This window comes from Xiphophorus couchianus, chromosome 5 (assembly GCF_001444195.1).
Source record: "Xiphophorus couchianus chromosome 5, X_couchianus-1.0, whole genome shotgun sequence".
NCBI lineage: Eukaryota > Metazoa > Chordata > Actinopteri > Cyprinodontiformes > Poeciliidae > Xiphophorus > Xiphophorus couchianus.
The window spans coordinates 2,736,353-2,753,602 of NC_040232.1; the positions used below are offsets into that span (position 1 = coordinate 2,736,353).

The window sequence follows — 17,250 nt, forward strand, 5'->3', positions numbered from 1 at the left end:
ATAAATAAGGCTGATAGTCCCATCTTTTTGGGGGCGTTAGTCCATTGTATCTCCTTTTTTGTAACGACCTTATTAGGTTCAGTTGGGTCTGTGAAATGTTGTGAACTGAAACCTACAAAACTTGAGACTCTGTTGAGGCTCTTCGACTGAGAAAAACGTTCTTAAAAAAAAACAAAAACATTTATTAACAGCCAAAACTTTTACTTCAAAGGTCAGTGATGGCGCTGCAAGGAGTCTCAGTCCTCGGTGGGCTTTTCCTTTAATCCATGAGAAGCACAGGAGAAGCAGAGCTATTTATCATTTATCATACTGATTGAAGGTCTACCAGAAACCTGGTTCAACATTAACTGTGAGTTCAAACTGCAGGAGGCTCAGAGTGTTCAGGTGGAGTCAGTGCAGAGCCTCCACCTGAACTATCAACCCAAACTACCCCGAGATGACTCCAGAATTTTCATGCTGTGTGTGTCGGTAAGATCAGATACAGCAGCACACTCACTGAAAGTTGCCATGACTTGGCTCTCAAATGCTCTTTTTGTCTCATAAAAAGAAAGAGACATAAAAACAAACCAACTGAAGTTAATTTAAAAAATGACTTTTATATTCAAGCTCACATGGATTGAACGTTTATCCAAAGCGCGTACCATGTGAAAAGTGTAAAAGCAGAAAGGTGGTTCACTTGCCCACCCACCTGGACAGTGAAGTAAATCTGCAACAGTTGGTTTGTGTTTGGGGTATTAAGAGTTTGGTCATTCAGCTCAGACTTAAACAAAACAAAGTGACCATGTTGGCCCATTAACTGCAAGGTCATCTGCTGACGTGTCAGACTAGTCTGGGAGTAAATGTTTGCATTCTTGTTAAACTTCAGTTTTTATAAGACATATTTTTTCTCTTAAGGATGGAGGCAAAATCTACCATCTGTCTGATTATACAAGCCCAGTAAAGTCAGGTAAAATAAGCTTTTTATTGTCACATAACTCAATCATTTACCTTTAAAAACCTAAACCCCAGCTGTTAATATTAAGGCTTTATCCTGTGGAGGTCGCATAATATGTGACTGTTGCTCCAAACAAGTTTTTTTTATTTCCTGAGGCGGCTGAGCTGAGTAATCATTTTAAATAATTAAAATCATCTGAACCATTGAATTTTGGAAGTCTTAAGATTGTCCCAACATATTTTCATCTCACTGTTAGATTATCAGAAATCAGACAATTTTTTCTCCTTTGTGATTGGGTGTTAGAAGTCATGTGACTCAGCTGGACACATAAGAACCAGCTACAGTGACTGATGGTATAAAAGTATTTTTGTATCACTTTTTGAACAAAGAAATGCATTCAAATGGATTAAAATCTATATTTTTCAAGATGACTGAGTTGTATATTAAGGAAGAATTATCCTCCAGAAATCCTTATTTATGCTAAATGTTAACATGTTATTGAGAATACACAGCATGTTAAGAAGAAAAAGAATCAGTTCATGCATCCATTAAGATTATACCATTTGGACATCATTTCTTTCTTAAGCAGACTAATTATGGGCACAAGTGATGGGTGAATGTTAGCAGGCAGTTACTGGAGCACCTGACGGACAGTCAACATGGAAGATTCCTTGCAGATGAAATAGGTTCCAGCAGTTAATGGAATTTGATAGAAATTGTTGAGTCTCAGAGATATGTTTATGTCAAAACAGATGACAAAACTATTTCTCTCCATTATTTGGAGCTTAGGGACTGGTTGTACATGGACTATCTCTCTATCCCACCTCACCAAGTTGCACACAATTTCCCAAAAAGAGATTCTCGTTCATTCAGTGAACATGTTTTGTTCTATGATGTGAAAAAAAAAACGTTTGGTTTAAAAAGCTAGAGCCTGGGGAAACCATGGTTTATATTTGGAACTCCCTTCATGAAGATTTACCTCTCTCTGTATCTGTCGCAGAACATTTAGTTATTATTTAATATGGTTTATTGACATATGAGGCACAGCAATCATCACTTAAGATAATCTGTGGATGTAACTACTGAGTTAATCATAAACAATGTTCTGGATCAAACATGAATATTATATCAGGCGATCACCATCCCTCAACAGTAAAAATCTTTTTTTTTTTTTCACTTTAACAAGGTCAGCTATGTCACTTTCCATGACATTGTTCCACATAACAGTATTAAGGTTGCTTCACGAGTGAATCTCTTCACATATCGTTTCCTAAACAGAGAACTGGATTTTTAAATGTCACTTGATATTTGCTAATGTGGCTTATACTTGAAAAACCATCCGTGTGTAAATGATAATGCATGTGATTAAGTCTGAACAGCTGTAAATGATTTGACTCTGCTTTGAATTTTAATGATGTAGATGTTTGTCAGAGAACCAGCTTCTTATGTAGGGTGAGAAAAGGCTGCATTATTTCGGTTTGGATTAAACAAACACTTTGTTTCTCTCTCTATGTGAGGCTTTTATTTATATGCTGGATGATGTTCTCTTTTGCTTCATTATATACAAAGACATTGAGTGCACATGAGATAATTACTAAACGAGGACAAGCAGTATTATCTTACAAGAGGCAGAAAAAGAGATAGTTATGCCAGTGTTGATAATTTACGGTTAACAATGCTCATTTGTCCCAAAACATGCACAAATTACATCAACAAAACACTAAAAAGAATATCATGAGATTCAGTATATGGCTCCAGTCCTGAAACCAGAGCAAACGCCATCATCGGTAAGCAGTGTTCTAGCAGCGCCACAAACTGGCAGCACAACCATGCGACACATTTCAAAGCAGTAAAAACAAATATAACAACTTCGTCATAAGATATATACATACTGATAAGTGAACAGAAGCAAAAACAACATACAAGTTTCTTTTTAGTCTCATTATTGTTTACTTATCATTATTTGATAAACCTGAGCTATTCTGTGGGGGGTCAAGAGGGATGGACGCCCACCAGAGTCCCCCAAGCTGTCAGCTCCTGGGCTGTTTTGGGGTTTGATTTATTTATTCTAGTTTTAGCATTATTCTGTACAGGGCCGGTCCAAGCCTCCATGGGGCCCTAAGCGAAATGTGGTTTTGGGCCCCTCTAGTTCTGCTAACAATGTGGACTGGCTGCAATCAGCAGCCCGATCATTAGATCATTCACACACCTGCTATAAACTTATTGCATCTCTGGCAGTGCTGTTTACATTATATACATGTATAAAATAGGATACATTTATCGACCAGTCGATTTCTAGGGGCTGATTCCCTTAATTTTGGGGGATCGTGATTGGCCGATACTTACATGTGAAGCCCATCTTATCCCCTAATCTTATCTTCGTCAACAAAGGTTTAAAAATCAGCCTCTGTCCTCTTCTGCTCTGCAGTGAGAGGTTTGACTGACAGACCGGCTCACCAGGTCAGGTCTGCACATTTACAGTTAACAATATTCACCCCACTGTTGCCAACTCAGAGACTTTCTTGCTATATTTAGTGACATTTCAGACAAAAAAAAAAATCAGCCAAAATCAAAATCAGCAGGTCAGGCTTTTTTCAGCAGAACAGCTTATTTCCCACAGCTGTCACGCTTTTGAACGCCTCCTGACATAAAACATAAACTATAAGGACTGTACTCCCCTATCCTCTCATACAACAATAACACATGGACTATCCTCACACACACACACACCACGGACTGTTTTCTTCACACACACATACAACCTGTAAATTTTATCTGCCATTATTTATCTATAATCCATTCCCTAACATTCTTGTATATTCTGTATATTCTGTATAATCTGTGCATATAGCTCCCATATTTATACACAATATCTACAGTATATCTCTTGCTATAACCACTTATAGTCCATACATACATAGTCTTGTACATCTGTGAATAAATATTTGTATCTCATAGAGCACTTCTGGATAGATGCAAACTACATCTCGTTGCTTGTACTTGTGAAAGTGCAATGACAATAAAGTTGAATTCTATTCTATTCTATTCTATTAAAGATCAGTAACCAGGGATCGGCCAGAAAACTGCAACTGGTGCAGCTCTACACCAGGCTGCACCCGGAATATTCATGACATTCTTTGATTAAATAAATTTCTCTTAATAGCTAAAATGTAATTTACACCAGGTGAGTCTTTCTCCCCTGAGAATGTGGACCAGTACCGGTACTGGACTGATTCTGTGCCTTCAAATGATTTTAACAGAAGTTTCACAGAACTTAGAAGTTGATGTAAAAATAATATTTGTTTTAGCTATAAAATGATTATGCTCAGCAGCAAATTCCGAACTACAGCACGGAGCAGCTCATCAATGTAGCAGCTATGTAGCCTGACATAAAAACATTTTACTAGACAATGTCAAACATTGAGAAGTTTTAATTATTGTTATCAAACAGCATTCTGAAGCCAAAAATATCTCAGAAATATCCAGAGCCAACCATGAGAATCGACTCATTCAACGTTTAAACTCAGTTTCACACAAAGAACCTAGAATAAATGTTTGGCTGTTGAACTGGACCGTTGCAGGTCGCTATCAAGCTATAGCTTTACAAATCTTTTACATTACATTACCAAGGCACATTAAAACAAACCTTTATCTTGTTTTTTTCTATTCTTCCTCTTCCTTTTCTCCCTCCCTGAAGGATAAGTCCTTTTTTGAGACATTGTTTTCCTTGCTTAACTTCTGACCGGAGCTTTGGACGTTTGGATGCTCTGCACAGCAGCTCATGTTATTGGCGAAGCCTGCAGTACCTACCGCGGCCACCAGGGGCCCCCAAGAGCAATTTATTTTCTTTTTATCCATAAAATAATGATTTCTACATACATTATCAAATATATATTATTGTATTATTGTTTATAATGACATAGAAATTATTACTAGAAAAAAAAATCAGCTCCACTGAATGGGCCCCTAAGTGGCCCTGGGGCCCTTAGCAGCTGCTTGGTTTGCTTATATCTTGGGCCGGCCCTGATTCTGTGTTCCATAGTATCTTTCTTTGATTAATCCCGTCTTGTTTCTGTTTTACTTTAGTTTAGACCTTCCTTAGTCATTCTACTTCATTATGTTTAAATATTTCTTGTGTCTAGTTATTCTTTGTTACTCTAGTCTAGCTATGTTTCTTATGTCTAGTCATTTTTTAGTGTCAGACTCATTTCCTTTGCACCCTGTGTTACTTTCTCTCTCTCTCTCTCTTCAGTCTGCTTGCTGCTCTCTCCAATCACACCTGCAAACCAGTAACTAACCAGCCCAGGTTCTTTGATCCAACATTCACTCTCCCAGTACTTATTCACTTCTTCTACTATCGCTCCTCACTGGTTCCTCCTGTTTAAACCTGTTTCTCTCTGCAGGCTTTTTGTTCTACTCTGGCTCCTCATGTTCCTTGCAATTTTTGCATATTTTGCTCTTCAGTTTTATTAAAACTTCAAATCTATTAACCATCTCTGCCTCACTGCATTCGGGTCCTAAATCAACACAACCTCACAGGCACTGGGGTGAGAACTAAAGAGGACCACATGTTTGCATGTGAGTCTGTGGTAATATGACGTGTTGCTATGGATGCAGGTGTGTATGTCTAAGATACATTAAAGTTGGGGTTGTGGCTGGACTGTGCAAGACATAACTCCCTGTTCTGCATAGAGCTTCACCAGTCCCACCGTACCACACCTTACTGATGTGTGGGCGTGTACATGTTAAGGAGGATGGGAAAAAAACATAAGAAATTCAACAAAATTATTTTAATTTACAATGAAACATCTTGATTCACATTTTGGCTATTTTTTTCTCCACATAGCGCCCTCCTCTTCCCTCCTATTTAGATGTTTTCATTCTATAAATTCTACCTCCCAAAACCAAGATGAAAAAGTGTCTGCTTTTATCCCAAATTATTAGTGTGTATGAATAAAAATGAAAAAGATCTGGAATTTTTGTAATGAAAATTTTGGAGAGGGTGGAAAGAAAAATCAAGACATTTCAATCAGGGAAGAGGGCTGACACTTGATCCAAACTAACCTAATTAATTTCCTCTTTTACTGTGCTGCTCGTCGAGCACTTTTTGATTAGCTTTTTAATGTGTTTTGTTTTGTCAACTGCTAATGAGTTGAACTGCGTGGCTTAGGGCCCGCTCTCCTCATGGGGAATCACAGCCTCTCACAGAGCCCCAGCCCCGGCGGAGCTCTGCCACTCACTAATTATTTCATGCTGCTGCTGCCTGAGCTTCTTTTGATGGAAATCATATTTATTCCTTCCACATTTTCTCTCTCAGTGGTGGCGGTTTTCTCTCACCCGCTGTAGATAAATGAATGATGGTTGTATACAGTAAGCACTGAACTTCTATTCACATGCTTTCTGCTAATGCAGCCGACGGCGCAGTGTCACTCCATTTGGACTGAAACTAATTTTACTGGTTGGTGACACTTTTCTATGATGTGCTCAGTCGGACACATCATAATTACTTTTTCATAATCATAGCCTGCTGTTTGACAACCAGAACATGATAAACATATTTTTTTTTTTTTTAAATCAAAGAGGAAATGCAAAATAAGCCCTCCAAAAGACTGGTTCCTGTGCCCTGTGGCGTTGAGTCAGCCAGCCATGAACATCAGCACTCCGCCCCAACAAACCCATCTGTTCAGACCTTCAGAACCGGGAACCAGCGCTGGCTCCAGTCAGCAGGGAACGTTTGGGCCAGCACTCTTCAGTCTGGCTATGAGATCCTTTTGGTTGCAGTAAAGCACGCTCACACACACACGAACACACAGGTTCAAGGGAAGAAGGTTCATGAAGAGGACAGTGTAAGTTCAGTGGCATTCATGGGTAAACAAGCAAAATTTTTTTTGTTATGGCGGTAAAATAAAAGCAACAAGCTTGATTACATGCTGAACATCTAGAATCTGCTGCGTTTCCCTAATCAGAAACGCTTTAAACTGCTTTGAATAATGAATTACTGTTGGTAACTGGAATAATTTGGAATGTGTGTCTGATTGAATTGATGTTTGTAAAGTGCCTCCAGATGACATTTGATAAACTGAAAGAGAGACACTCATGCCAATCTAAGGTTGAACCCTTTTCTCTTCTACACCTAGATTTCTGTCTCTATTATTTAATTTGAAGTTACCAAATCAAAATATGAACCTACCTGGTATCTATGTTCTGTACATTATGAGTTCTTGCATAGCTGTGTGGTTCTGGTTCTTGTCTCCAGGAAACAATTGGCAGGACATGGGGGACAGTTTGCCAGGACAAAGAAGCCAATCCTGAACGACCCAACACCAAACAGCTGATTTCAGAAAACGGCCTGTAGACTGACTGGAGATTTGGGTCGGGTTTTGTAGGTGAATTAAACCACTACACAACAATAAAGCCACATTCACATGACCAGAGTTGTTTAAGAAATTTCTGAATAAGATTGTGTCAACATATTTTTAATGAAACATGTTGAAGTTTGTTCCCAATGAAAGTTGAACTCCACCAGCTTTGGTCTGTTGTGGTCAGGAAAGACCTGAGCCAAAAAACAAAGTTTCTCCATTTACCGGTCTGTCTGCGTTCTGACCCTTCCTGGTCATTAGATGTGGCTCGAACCTGACAAAGTGAGCTTCCTCAGTAAGATGACTAATCTCAGCCTAAGAGACGGCATAAAGAACTGTCACTTAGAACTTGAAATAAAGGCATTTTCTTGAGGAAGGCTCCTGACCTGGGGAGAGCAGGCCACAGTTGTCCAGTTGAGAACCATGTACAAGAAATCAAATTTTGCTTCTGTCTTTTAATCACCCTTTTTTCTCTCACTGTACGTAATCACTATTACAAATTGTGGTTAATTTTGAACAGGTTTTATTGCATATAAATGGAAACTGGCCAATGCATAATGTGTTCTCTAGTCTCATGAACACAAACATTGAATCTTTTTTGAGTACCACTGCTGTAATCACTCACAAGAGAACCGAAGGTCATTAATGTACTGCTGAGAAATAACTCCTAACAAGAGCTCCATTTCCTCCAGTCTGAGGAATGTTTGCAGGGCCATTATAGCTTCCACTCAGCCCAAATACCTCCAGGATTGGACTGCCATCAGCATGTTCTGCACATTGTCTTTCCATCCTGTGATAATGAGATATTGATGACCTGAATACAGTTCTTCATCTACATCAGTTTGAGCTGCACTGAGGTAGACTCCAGACTTTGTTTTGTAGTCTCAGTCTGGTGTTTGTTCTGGTTAATGTGAACATGTGTCCCAGACAGCATGGTCTTGTGCCGGTCTTCCTAGAAGATGATTGATTCATGAAACAGTTCTCATTCATCATTGATCTGCTCCAGCCTGCAGATCCCTACACGGATCTCTGTATCTGTTTCTGTTATTAAAATTCAGCCAGTTATCACATTCACATTGATTCTTTATTTAGGTGTCAATTTTGTCATTTAGAAAATCTGGGAAGTCCTCTGATTCTTGTGAATTAATATTTTGGATTATTTTAGCCTACAGCTGATCCTCATGGCGCACTGTCCTGCCTGTTCTAGATGTCTCCCCGCTTTAATGCTCCTGGTTCAAGTAATTGCAGTTCAGCAAAGACCTGTTAACCAGCCATCAACTGAAATCAGCTGGGCTGAAACAAGGAAATTCTAGATTATCTTTATTTCCTCTTTTTATTAAAAGAGGCATGAGGAAAACTCAGATTGTGCAGATCCTCAGTATAACCATAAAAAGACTCAGATCCCAGTAAAGTTTGAGTTCATTTCTGGTATTTCTCTTGTAGTCCAAGTACAGAATGAACTTTATCACGCTGTGAAGCACAAAATAAATGATCTTGATGGTTCCTGGCAAGCATGTTGCCAGGAAGTTCTATAAAAGCCCAACTCCTCCAAGTGGTGCAGAGACAAATGTGGTTCGGTTTGATCCCTCTGCTGTTGTTTGTGGTAGGTGGGATCTAGGAGATCTATGGTCGCTGTCATACAAGAAGCAGCAAAATTTAAAATTGTTTTAGTTCCAAATTGTTGAACTGGTTAATTCACTGGTAATAATGTATAAAACAATATTTCTTTCTTTACACAAAGTTAAAAGAAACAATAAATGGCTACCAGTCTAAATTTTAATTGCCTTTCTTTTGCTATTTAGTATTTACCCAGTAGCTTTCCTAAATTTCTTGTCAGTTCATGCACACATCTGTAGCCTTTAGTGATAAAATTCCTCAGTATAAATGCTCTTCTGGCTGTCCGATCCCCAGTCAGGTACAAGTCAAAAGAGCAGCACCAAGCTGGTTTAGATGTTAATAATTAATCATTATTATTAAGGCTTGGATGATATGTGTTACAACATTCTATTTCCCTTTGGGATAAATACAGTTTTTTTTAATTCAATTGAAAAGTAAGGATCCATTTGTTAAGTAAGGATCCATTTGTTTTTGCTGATGCAATTATTGAACCCCGAGGGTTCAAAAATTGTATCCAATTTCACCAGGCATTGCATAAAATGTGACACTGTATTTACCTTTTACTGCTTGGCCATTGCATGCATCAGGAGATTGATCTATTAATTTGCATCAGGACAGGACACGCTGCCATTTATTAATTACTGAGTGAAACCGCAGTGGAAAAAATATGGCAAAGTTGCAGCACTTGTCAGGCGAAGAGCCTTCAGGAAAGAAAATGAAGGCTCTAGCTTTAGTCTTCTTTCTAAACTCTGACATCAAACAAAAGGTAAGACTGAAGGGAATCAAAAGGAGGCTTTGATTTAGACGGAATCAGAACTCCTCTGTGATATACCATTTTGTCGTATAAAAGCTTTTCACAGTCGAACCTTTCTGTGTCAGTGGCTGATGTCGAGTGTTACAACTAGCAGCATCAATTGGTGAGGCCCATTTGTTCTGGAACAGAGCTTTAATGGGGATGAGGCAAACAAACATTAGCAGTTAACGAGCTTGGCGGGGCAATATAAATGACCTTAACATGAGATTTTATTCCTTATAGTAACATCTTCACAGATTTTTATGACAAATCTATTTCTTTTGTTGAGTTTCAGTTCTGGAGAATATTAGCTAAATTAGATATTTTCAATGGATTTAGAAAGTTATTCTCTTTATTTCAGCCTCTTAAACTCAAGGGATAAACTTCAACAAACATTTATCAGTTTCATAAAATATTACACAGCAGGAAAAATAGATTTTTACATTTACAAATTGCTGCTTTGTGCTTGATTAGCAGCGATTCTTTCTGTATCAACCACCTGCACAGTGTCTTAAAGCTATGTAGTGTGTGCTTTTAGGACAAGAAAAAAACAATCATGATCTGAATAACAATGCTCTTTCTGCCAACTTCATTTTCAAAACTCAACAAACACTGAACTTGAGTCTTTTTGAATTCCTGTAGGATTTTAGTTTCTGTTTCAAACAGAAGGCATACCTCTAGAATGTGTAGCAAGCTCACAAAAGTTTATATTATAACCAATCCTGGTTTTGAACATAAAGAGAAGATACTGTATTTAATTTATTTAACTTTTTTTTTAGTAATAAACATTATATTTTGTGGCCATGAGGCACTGAGCTAGCTGCTAACAACATAAGCACTCTGACGACAACCAAGCCAGGGCATAAAAATAATATATATTAAAACAACCATTTTTCAGAGTTCTGCCTCCTCTTCACCAATATCTGAGTGTATTTATTGCAATATTTAACCCTCAAATAGCCAGGATCACACTGGTCACACATTTTGATGGCCATAATAATCTGTGACCTGACTGTACAGAACTGCAAATTATGTCAGAGTTTAATTAATGCTTAGCTTTCTGTAACCCGCAATTAGTAAAGGACTTTTATTTTTGCGGGCCCACTTCCTGTGTTGCCCAAACTCTGCTAACTTATTTAAAGTCCCGCCTCCAGTGCACAGTTAAAGATCCTCACCTGTTCCACTGTGATTGTGGCTTGCTGTTGGCGTCTTCCTCAAGAATTCCTCCTAAAATCTTTAAATCTATTGATTTGATTGCTGGGTGAGTTTGTTATTTGATAACAGTATTACTTTTACATGTGGTACTTCTGCTCGATTGCTCATTGGAGCGTTGTTTTATTAGAATCACTGGCATTGTTTACCTGGACCGTCACTGGGATTCTGTCAGTGCTGATTGTGGCTCAGTACGCCCCACTCTCTTCTAAAAGGTAACTTGTTGTTGAATTTTGTGCGTGTTCTGACACATTTACGTTGATGCTGAGGCACTGAAGTTTAAGATAAAATTGATCAGAACAGAATGTAGCTACACTTAAGTTGATATTGCGCAATATATTTATTTATTTATTTTCCTTCCCTCACTCTGCTTGGGTATTTGACAATTAATTTATTTTATTTTCTTGATTGATATTTTGGAAGTGCACTTTAACTTTAGCACTTTAACTTTAAATTGATTAGTTGAAATATGATAATTTTGTTTTGTTTTATTTAAATTATGGTTAATTTAACCTGATTGAAATGTTTGTTTAATTATTAGGAATCTAATTATTGCATTTGCATGTAGTATGCATAAACTAGATGTTTAAATGTAATAATTATTTCCTTTGTATTATATTTGTACATAATTGTTTTTGATAAACACTTAATGAGTTTTCTGACCTTTTAGGTCGGGTTTTTTCTTTTCCCCTGTCGGATCAGATCCTCATCTGGACCGAAAGATGGCGAGTTAAGAATGGACTATGGACTTTATGATTTGGAAATCAATTTATTCTGAGTCAATTCTCATGTGTCTCATTGTGTTGTTGTAATTGTATGTTTTTTTTATTCAAATCACTTAATATATATTCACCAAAACTAAAAGCATTGCCTCCTGTTTTTTTCACACCTCAGGCTCCTTAAAGGCCACTCTTCTGATGCTCCTTTTGTAGCCGCAGTTAGCTGCCTAGCCCATAACTGTTACATTTCTAAGTAACTGTCCAATAAAACATCTAAAATACAATTTAAACGATGCCATCGTTACCTGTTAGAAAGTGGGCGCTGCAAACTCTGGCATTGTTAGTTTTCACACCTCCTGTCTTTAGCTGTAGATTGTTGATCCATTTTTCTCCTCTCTATGCGGTAAGTTTTTTAAAATTAACTCCCTTGTGACCAACTACCTTCAAAACACGAAAATAACGTTTATCTTTCTCTCTATTAAAACGGTTGGAACAACCGTACAGGAGTCAGACTTTATGCATTTTGATGCTGGATCAACAGAAATAAATGGGCTGCATTTACTTCCTGCCCTCCATCTGCATTGGATGACGTCAGAGTTACGTCATCTGAAAGCCAGCAATTTTCCATCTAGTGGTGGCAGTAATGCACTAAAAACAGTCTGCCAACCGCCATTAAATCAAAAGAATAAGAGAGGAAAAGGAACTGATGCATAAACAGCCTTTACTCACGTCAAATAAGAGCCTGTATATAAAAGTCTAACTACTTGAAGAATATCTAAAACTTTAACACCAAGTCTACAAAAAAGCCACTTAAAAGAGCTCTTCAGAATTCACACAGAAAAAACTAAGTTAAGGGGAGATAAAGATGCACTAAATATTTTCAAAATTAGCACGACTGCTAAAAAGAAACTTATCAAGGCAATAAGCGTATTAGTGGAAGTGTACTCACCACTGTTGCTAAGGATGTAGAATCAGCTCCTGCCTATCTGCGTCGGTGTGGGAAGCGCAGAGAAGACAGTGTTACATGGAATGGACTCGGACAAAATGAAGAGAACGTTGAGAAACTGGAAAGTTTGGTTCCCTGGGAAGTAAACGCAGAGAAATGAGGGAAGTTTACATTTTTGCACAATAATAATCCACTGTTTTGTCCTGGTTTGCTACTGGAATCTGTTGTGTAATAACGTAGCAGTGACTCCAGTGGTTTTAGACGTTTACCTGCTTATTCAGGTGATTAGTAAATAATCCGATTTTTCTTCATTAAACATATCAAAGTTTCAAACAGTTTTTAGTCTGTAAAGCATGTTCCTTGATTTGTTTTGAGTTTAAGAAAAATTAAAGATTAACAGGAAATGCTGAAACGATAATTTTGTAAAACTTTTGTTTTCTACTGGATTCTGTTCAAAGCAGTAATAGAGCAGTTCAGACCACAAAAAGTCCAGACAAACCAAATCAGCCAGTAGATGTGCTCTACTAGGTCAGTCCTGTGCATTCACTGAACCTTTAATAATTACAGTATTTTTAACAAACAGTTGCAGGTTGATGGAGCTGGAGCTCCTGACCTGAAGCACCACAAGCATCGTGTTGCTGTTTCGTGATGGACTGACCACATAATTGCTTAAATAAGCAGAGACACAGACATGAGCTCCTAATAACGTGCTTGTTGTGTCTGCTGATGCTCCTCCTCCATGCGTGTGCACCGTCAGCCACGTCCATCAGCCCCCACCTGACACATTCCTACAACCGAGGTTTTAAAAGGCCTCCTTTATATTTTTGCTGCTGCTGTCAGATTTCTGCCATGTTGACAGCGCTGGAGGGGAAGAGCAGTTTTAGACCGAGGAGTGTTGACAGCCTTGGTGTAAGCCTAACTGCTCCTGCCGCTGTTGGTGGGCTGTAGGTGGGAGGTAAAGGCTGCTTTTAGGAGCTCGGGCCTATTTCGATTTAAATGAGATCAATGGAGCTCGAACGCAGACTCTTCTCTGTTTTTTTATACCTGTACTTCAGTCCAGCACCAAACAAGATAAGAAACCACACTCTCCCAAGCTTTGACAATCAAATTAGATTTCTGGGATGTATCACAACGCTCCCCGGGCATAGGTCTGCTAATCCAATCATGGAGTGCAAAGACTCTCTCCCCACTCCAAGATAACATGCACAAAATGAAATGTTTTATAAGAGCCGGATGTCTGAATGAAGCAATCACACAAAGACTCCCTGATACTGTTTGCTACAATCACTTCCCAGTTACACCATCTTTTTTTTTTTTTTTACAACTTTTCCTTTTCAATTGTGTCCAGGCAATAGTTTTTATTCATTATGGTGTTAAAAATCAAGGAATATGTAAAACATGAAAGAAATTGTGGACAAGGCTGCTGAGAACTTGGCCAAAAGTTACTGAAGAGCAATGTTCTATTGCACCTCATTACTGCTTTTACTTAAATTTTTTTTAAATTATTTTACGCACATTTCCTGCATGTGTCCAGGCATCAATCCACCATATTCCCATAAGGTTTATCAAGAAATGGGTTTCTGGTTCGAAAATCTGACATTTAAGGTTTAACCAGAGAGGCCAACTCTTCTGAATCCCAAGCAAATCAATTTTTGATATTTTCTCAGGTTCATGGAGCTGAATAAGTTTCTTAGCTCGTATTTTTCTTTTTAATTCAAAGGAGATCAATAAGAAGCGCTATGAAACTCTTGTCCAGCTGCTTTGACAAAACAAAAGGACTTCAGAAGTGGTCTGACTTTTCGCCATGCAGCTGACCGCCCCGTGCAATAAAGAAGCAGGAATTAATTCTGCTAAGAGATGATTGATTAAAGGACGAACACTGGATTAAAATCAATAGTTGCACTGCAGTGCTCAAGTAGAATTTTATTGTTTTAACTATGTTCACTGCCCCCCAGCTACAGTTTGGGATTGATTTATCGAGCAGCTTTTTGTGCACTGAAGGCAGATTTTTAAGCAAAGGAAATATTCATGAACGTTTCTCTGTTTCAGTGGCTCAGGCGGCTCGTCTGAGGTAAAGAAACAATAAGAAAACTACTACTATGAGGCTGGTTGCTGAGTCCTGCGCGGCGCTTTATGACAGCATCCGTTGTGGCAGCTCAGAGTTGTAGGAAATGTTTTCCACCACCCTCAGCACGGCATCGCTTTAATGGCCAACATGGGAATACCGCCAGCCGGTTTAAAAGTTCAGACTGAAATACAGAGTTGTAATTTTTTTTTCTCTTTTTTTAACTTGAGTCAAAAGTGACACTTTAAAAACAAGTAGAAGTTTGCATGATAATGTGCCGTGACATAAGCAGGAGGCAGAATGTGAAGAGCAGACAGAGTTAAGAATCAAAGGGAAAGTTTGGCAGGAAGCGGAGAACGTCGACTTTTGATACCACATCTGGAGAAATGAAGCGAAACAGGAGCAAAATACAGCACTGAGATGGTATTCCTAACAAAGAAAGAAAGAGAAGCTCTGCTCAGGTAGCGCCGCGGTAAAAATAGGGGGCGGGGGGGGGGAAACACACTTTGAGGTTTTTTCCTCCCCTGAAAGAGATGAGTGCAGCATCGGAAAAAGTTCATTGTATTGTTTTTCTTTTATAGCGCCACACAATGACACAGAGCATAAAACTGATGAAGCACAGTAACACTGGTCCTGTATGTAATTAGTGTGTATTGACAGCTGTACAGCGGCCATTAGAGGCTGCAGAGCAGCTCTGTGTCACCAGGAATTAATGCTCAGGGCTGTAAAGCTGCCTGTTACTGCAGGCGGCTGCCTGGCCGAGCGTTGCCTCATAGTGATCTGCTTTCTACTTGAAACACTGTGTAACCTGCAACTCACAAAAATAGGTTAATTAATTTATACTATATATATAGGAAGTTGGGCCTAATCAGAAGATATTAAATTCTAGGGAACCCAGGTGTGAGCAACAACAGAACACACAGTGTCTACAAGAGTTAAGCAAATATTTAATATAATAAACAATTGTGGATCCACATTTAAAACAGACAAACAAATACTGCGCGCTTTTAAAAAAAATAAATAAATAAATAAATTGAATACTTCAGTCTCCAATGAATTAATTCTTCAGTCTCAAAGTCTCTCAGCTGGTGACCAGTCGGGTCACTATCTACCCGTGCGCCTGGTCCTCTGGGCTGGGGCTCGCCATCCAGTTTCAGGTGAAGAGGGTCTTGGAATCTTTGGCCCTCCAAGCCAAAAGTGTACTGTACAAACTCCAAAAAAAAAACCTGACCTATAACAAGGCCAAAGTAAAACATTTTAGCACATAAGATGCTATTTAATCATTTCTCAAGTTCTTCTTATTTTTTTTCTTTCATGTTGTATAACAACAAGTTAACAGAACACAATTTTTCCAACATATTAGTAAAACTAAATAGATTAGCTTATATGTGGTAAAAAAAGAATATAATATACATTCAATCTTAAAATAAATGCAATTACATAAAACAAATACAACATACACAACAATAACAATACAAAATCTTACAATCAATTTTATTTTATATTAAATTTTATAATTTAATAGGTATTTTAGCCAATTTTCACCAAATTTACTTAACCAACTGCCGAGCGCGTGCGATGACTCACCGATGCTCCGAGCTGTCAACCGCTATTTTTCGGGCTTCAGCTGTTCACGGGGGAAACCCTCCGAGATCTAATAAAACCGAATGTAGTATTTTGAATTATATATTTAGTGAATTTATATTAATATTGTTTTCCTTACCAATTTCCAGATTCGTCAATTTCTTTCTACCTCTTTACAGAAACGACCGTCAGCTGTTAGCTCTCAAGCGTTCGCAGCGAAGCAACCGTCAGCTGTTAGCTTTCAAGCCTGTCTGCCGCGCTCCGAACGAAACAACCGCCAGCTGTTAAAAAGGGGCGGGACGATCAACCCCATTGGCCGACACGAAACCAGACCGCGCCAGCCATTGGCTGCCTAATCTGTCAATAGAAGCTAATACTAAAAGCATATTTCACATTTTTTGAAGATTTACGTAATTACCTTTTAGCTATTTTGGTAGAATAAGACATTGAATCAACATCTATTATTTTTTTCTTGTGTTTTTAAACACTGGGTTACAACTGTCTTCCAGAAACAGATGCAGGCGTGGGTTTGATCAGATGCAGACCAGTTAAACACTGGTGTCCTCAGAGGAGGAGGGATAACAGCAACAGTAGCTGTGTTTCCATTGGCCATAAGATGCGCAAATTGAAATTACAAACAAAATGCTAAAGGCAGAAAGAAGAGGAGCTTCTTAAAGAGACAGAGGCCACATTCAAGGCATCAAATTGTGACATCTGAAATCACAATTTTTATAACAACTGAAGGTAACACGGTTACTTGATTGTGCTACAAAATGCCATTATGTGTTTGTAAATCCATAATACCTCCTTTAATCATGTGTTACCTGGCAACCATGGATGGGCTCAGGCTAATGTGGTAATTCTGTTCAACATGTAGATTGAGCTTCCATCTTACATTTTTCTATGAAAATAAAAATACATAACTTTGCTTTTAACTATTTTAATAGCTTTTACAACTTTTATTGAATGTACCAACATTTTAGTTTTTAACTGTAGTCATTGTTTTCACAAAATAACTATA

At 38.3% G+C, this 17,250-nt stretch overlaps 1 long non-coding RNA gene across 1 annotated transcript; it reads left to right on the plus strand.

The window, feature by feature from the left end:
- Positions 1-10,600: 10,600 nt before the first annotated feature.
- Positions 10,601-11,124, plus strand: LOC114145567 (uncharacterized). The gene is made up of 2 exons (XR_003595732.1): positions 10,601-10,964; positions 11,046-11,124. It is a non-coding gene; the product is annotated as an uncharacterized LOC114145567 (long non-coding RNA).
- The last annotated feature ends 6,126 nt before the right edge of the window (positions 11,125-17,250 follow it).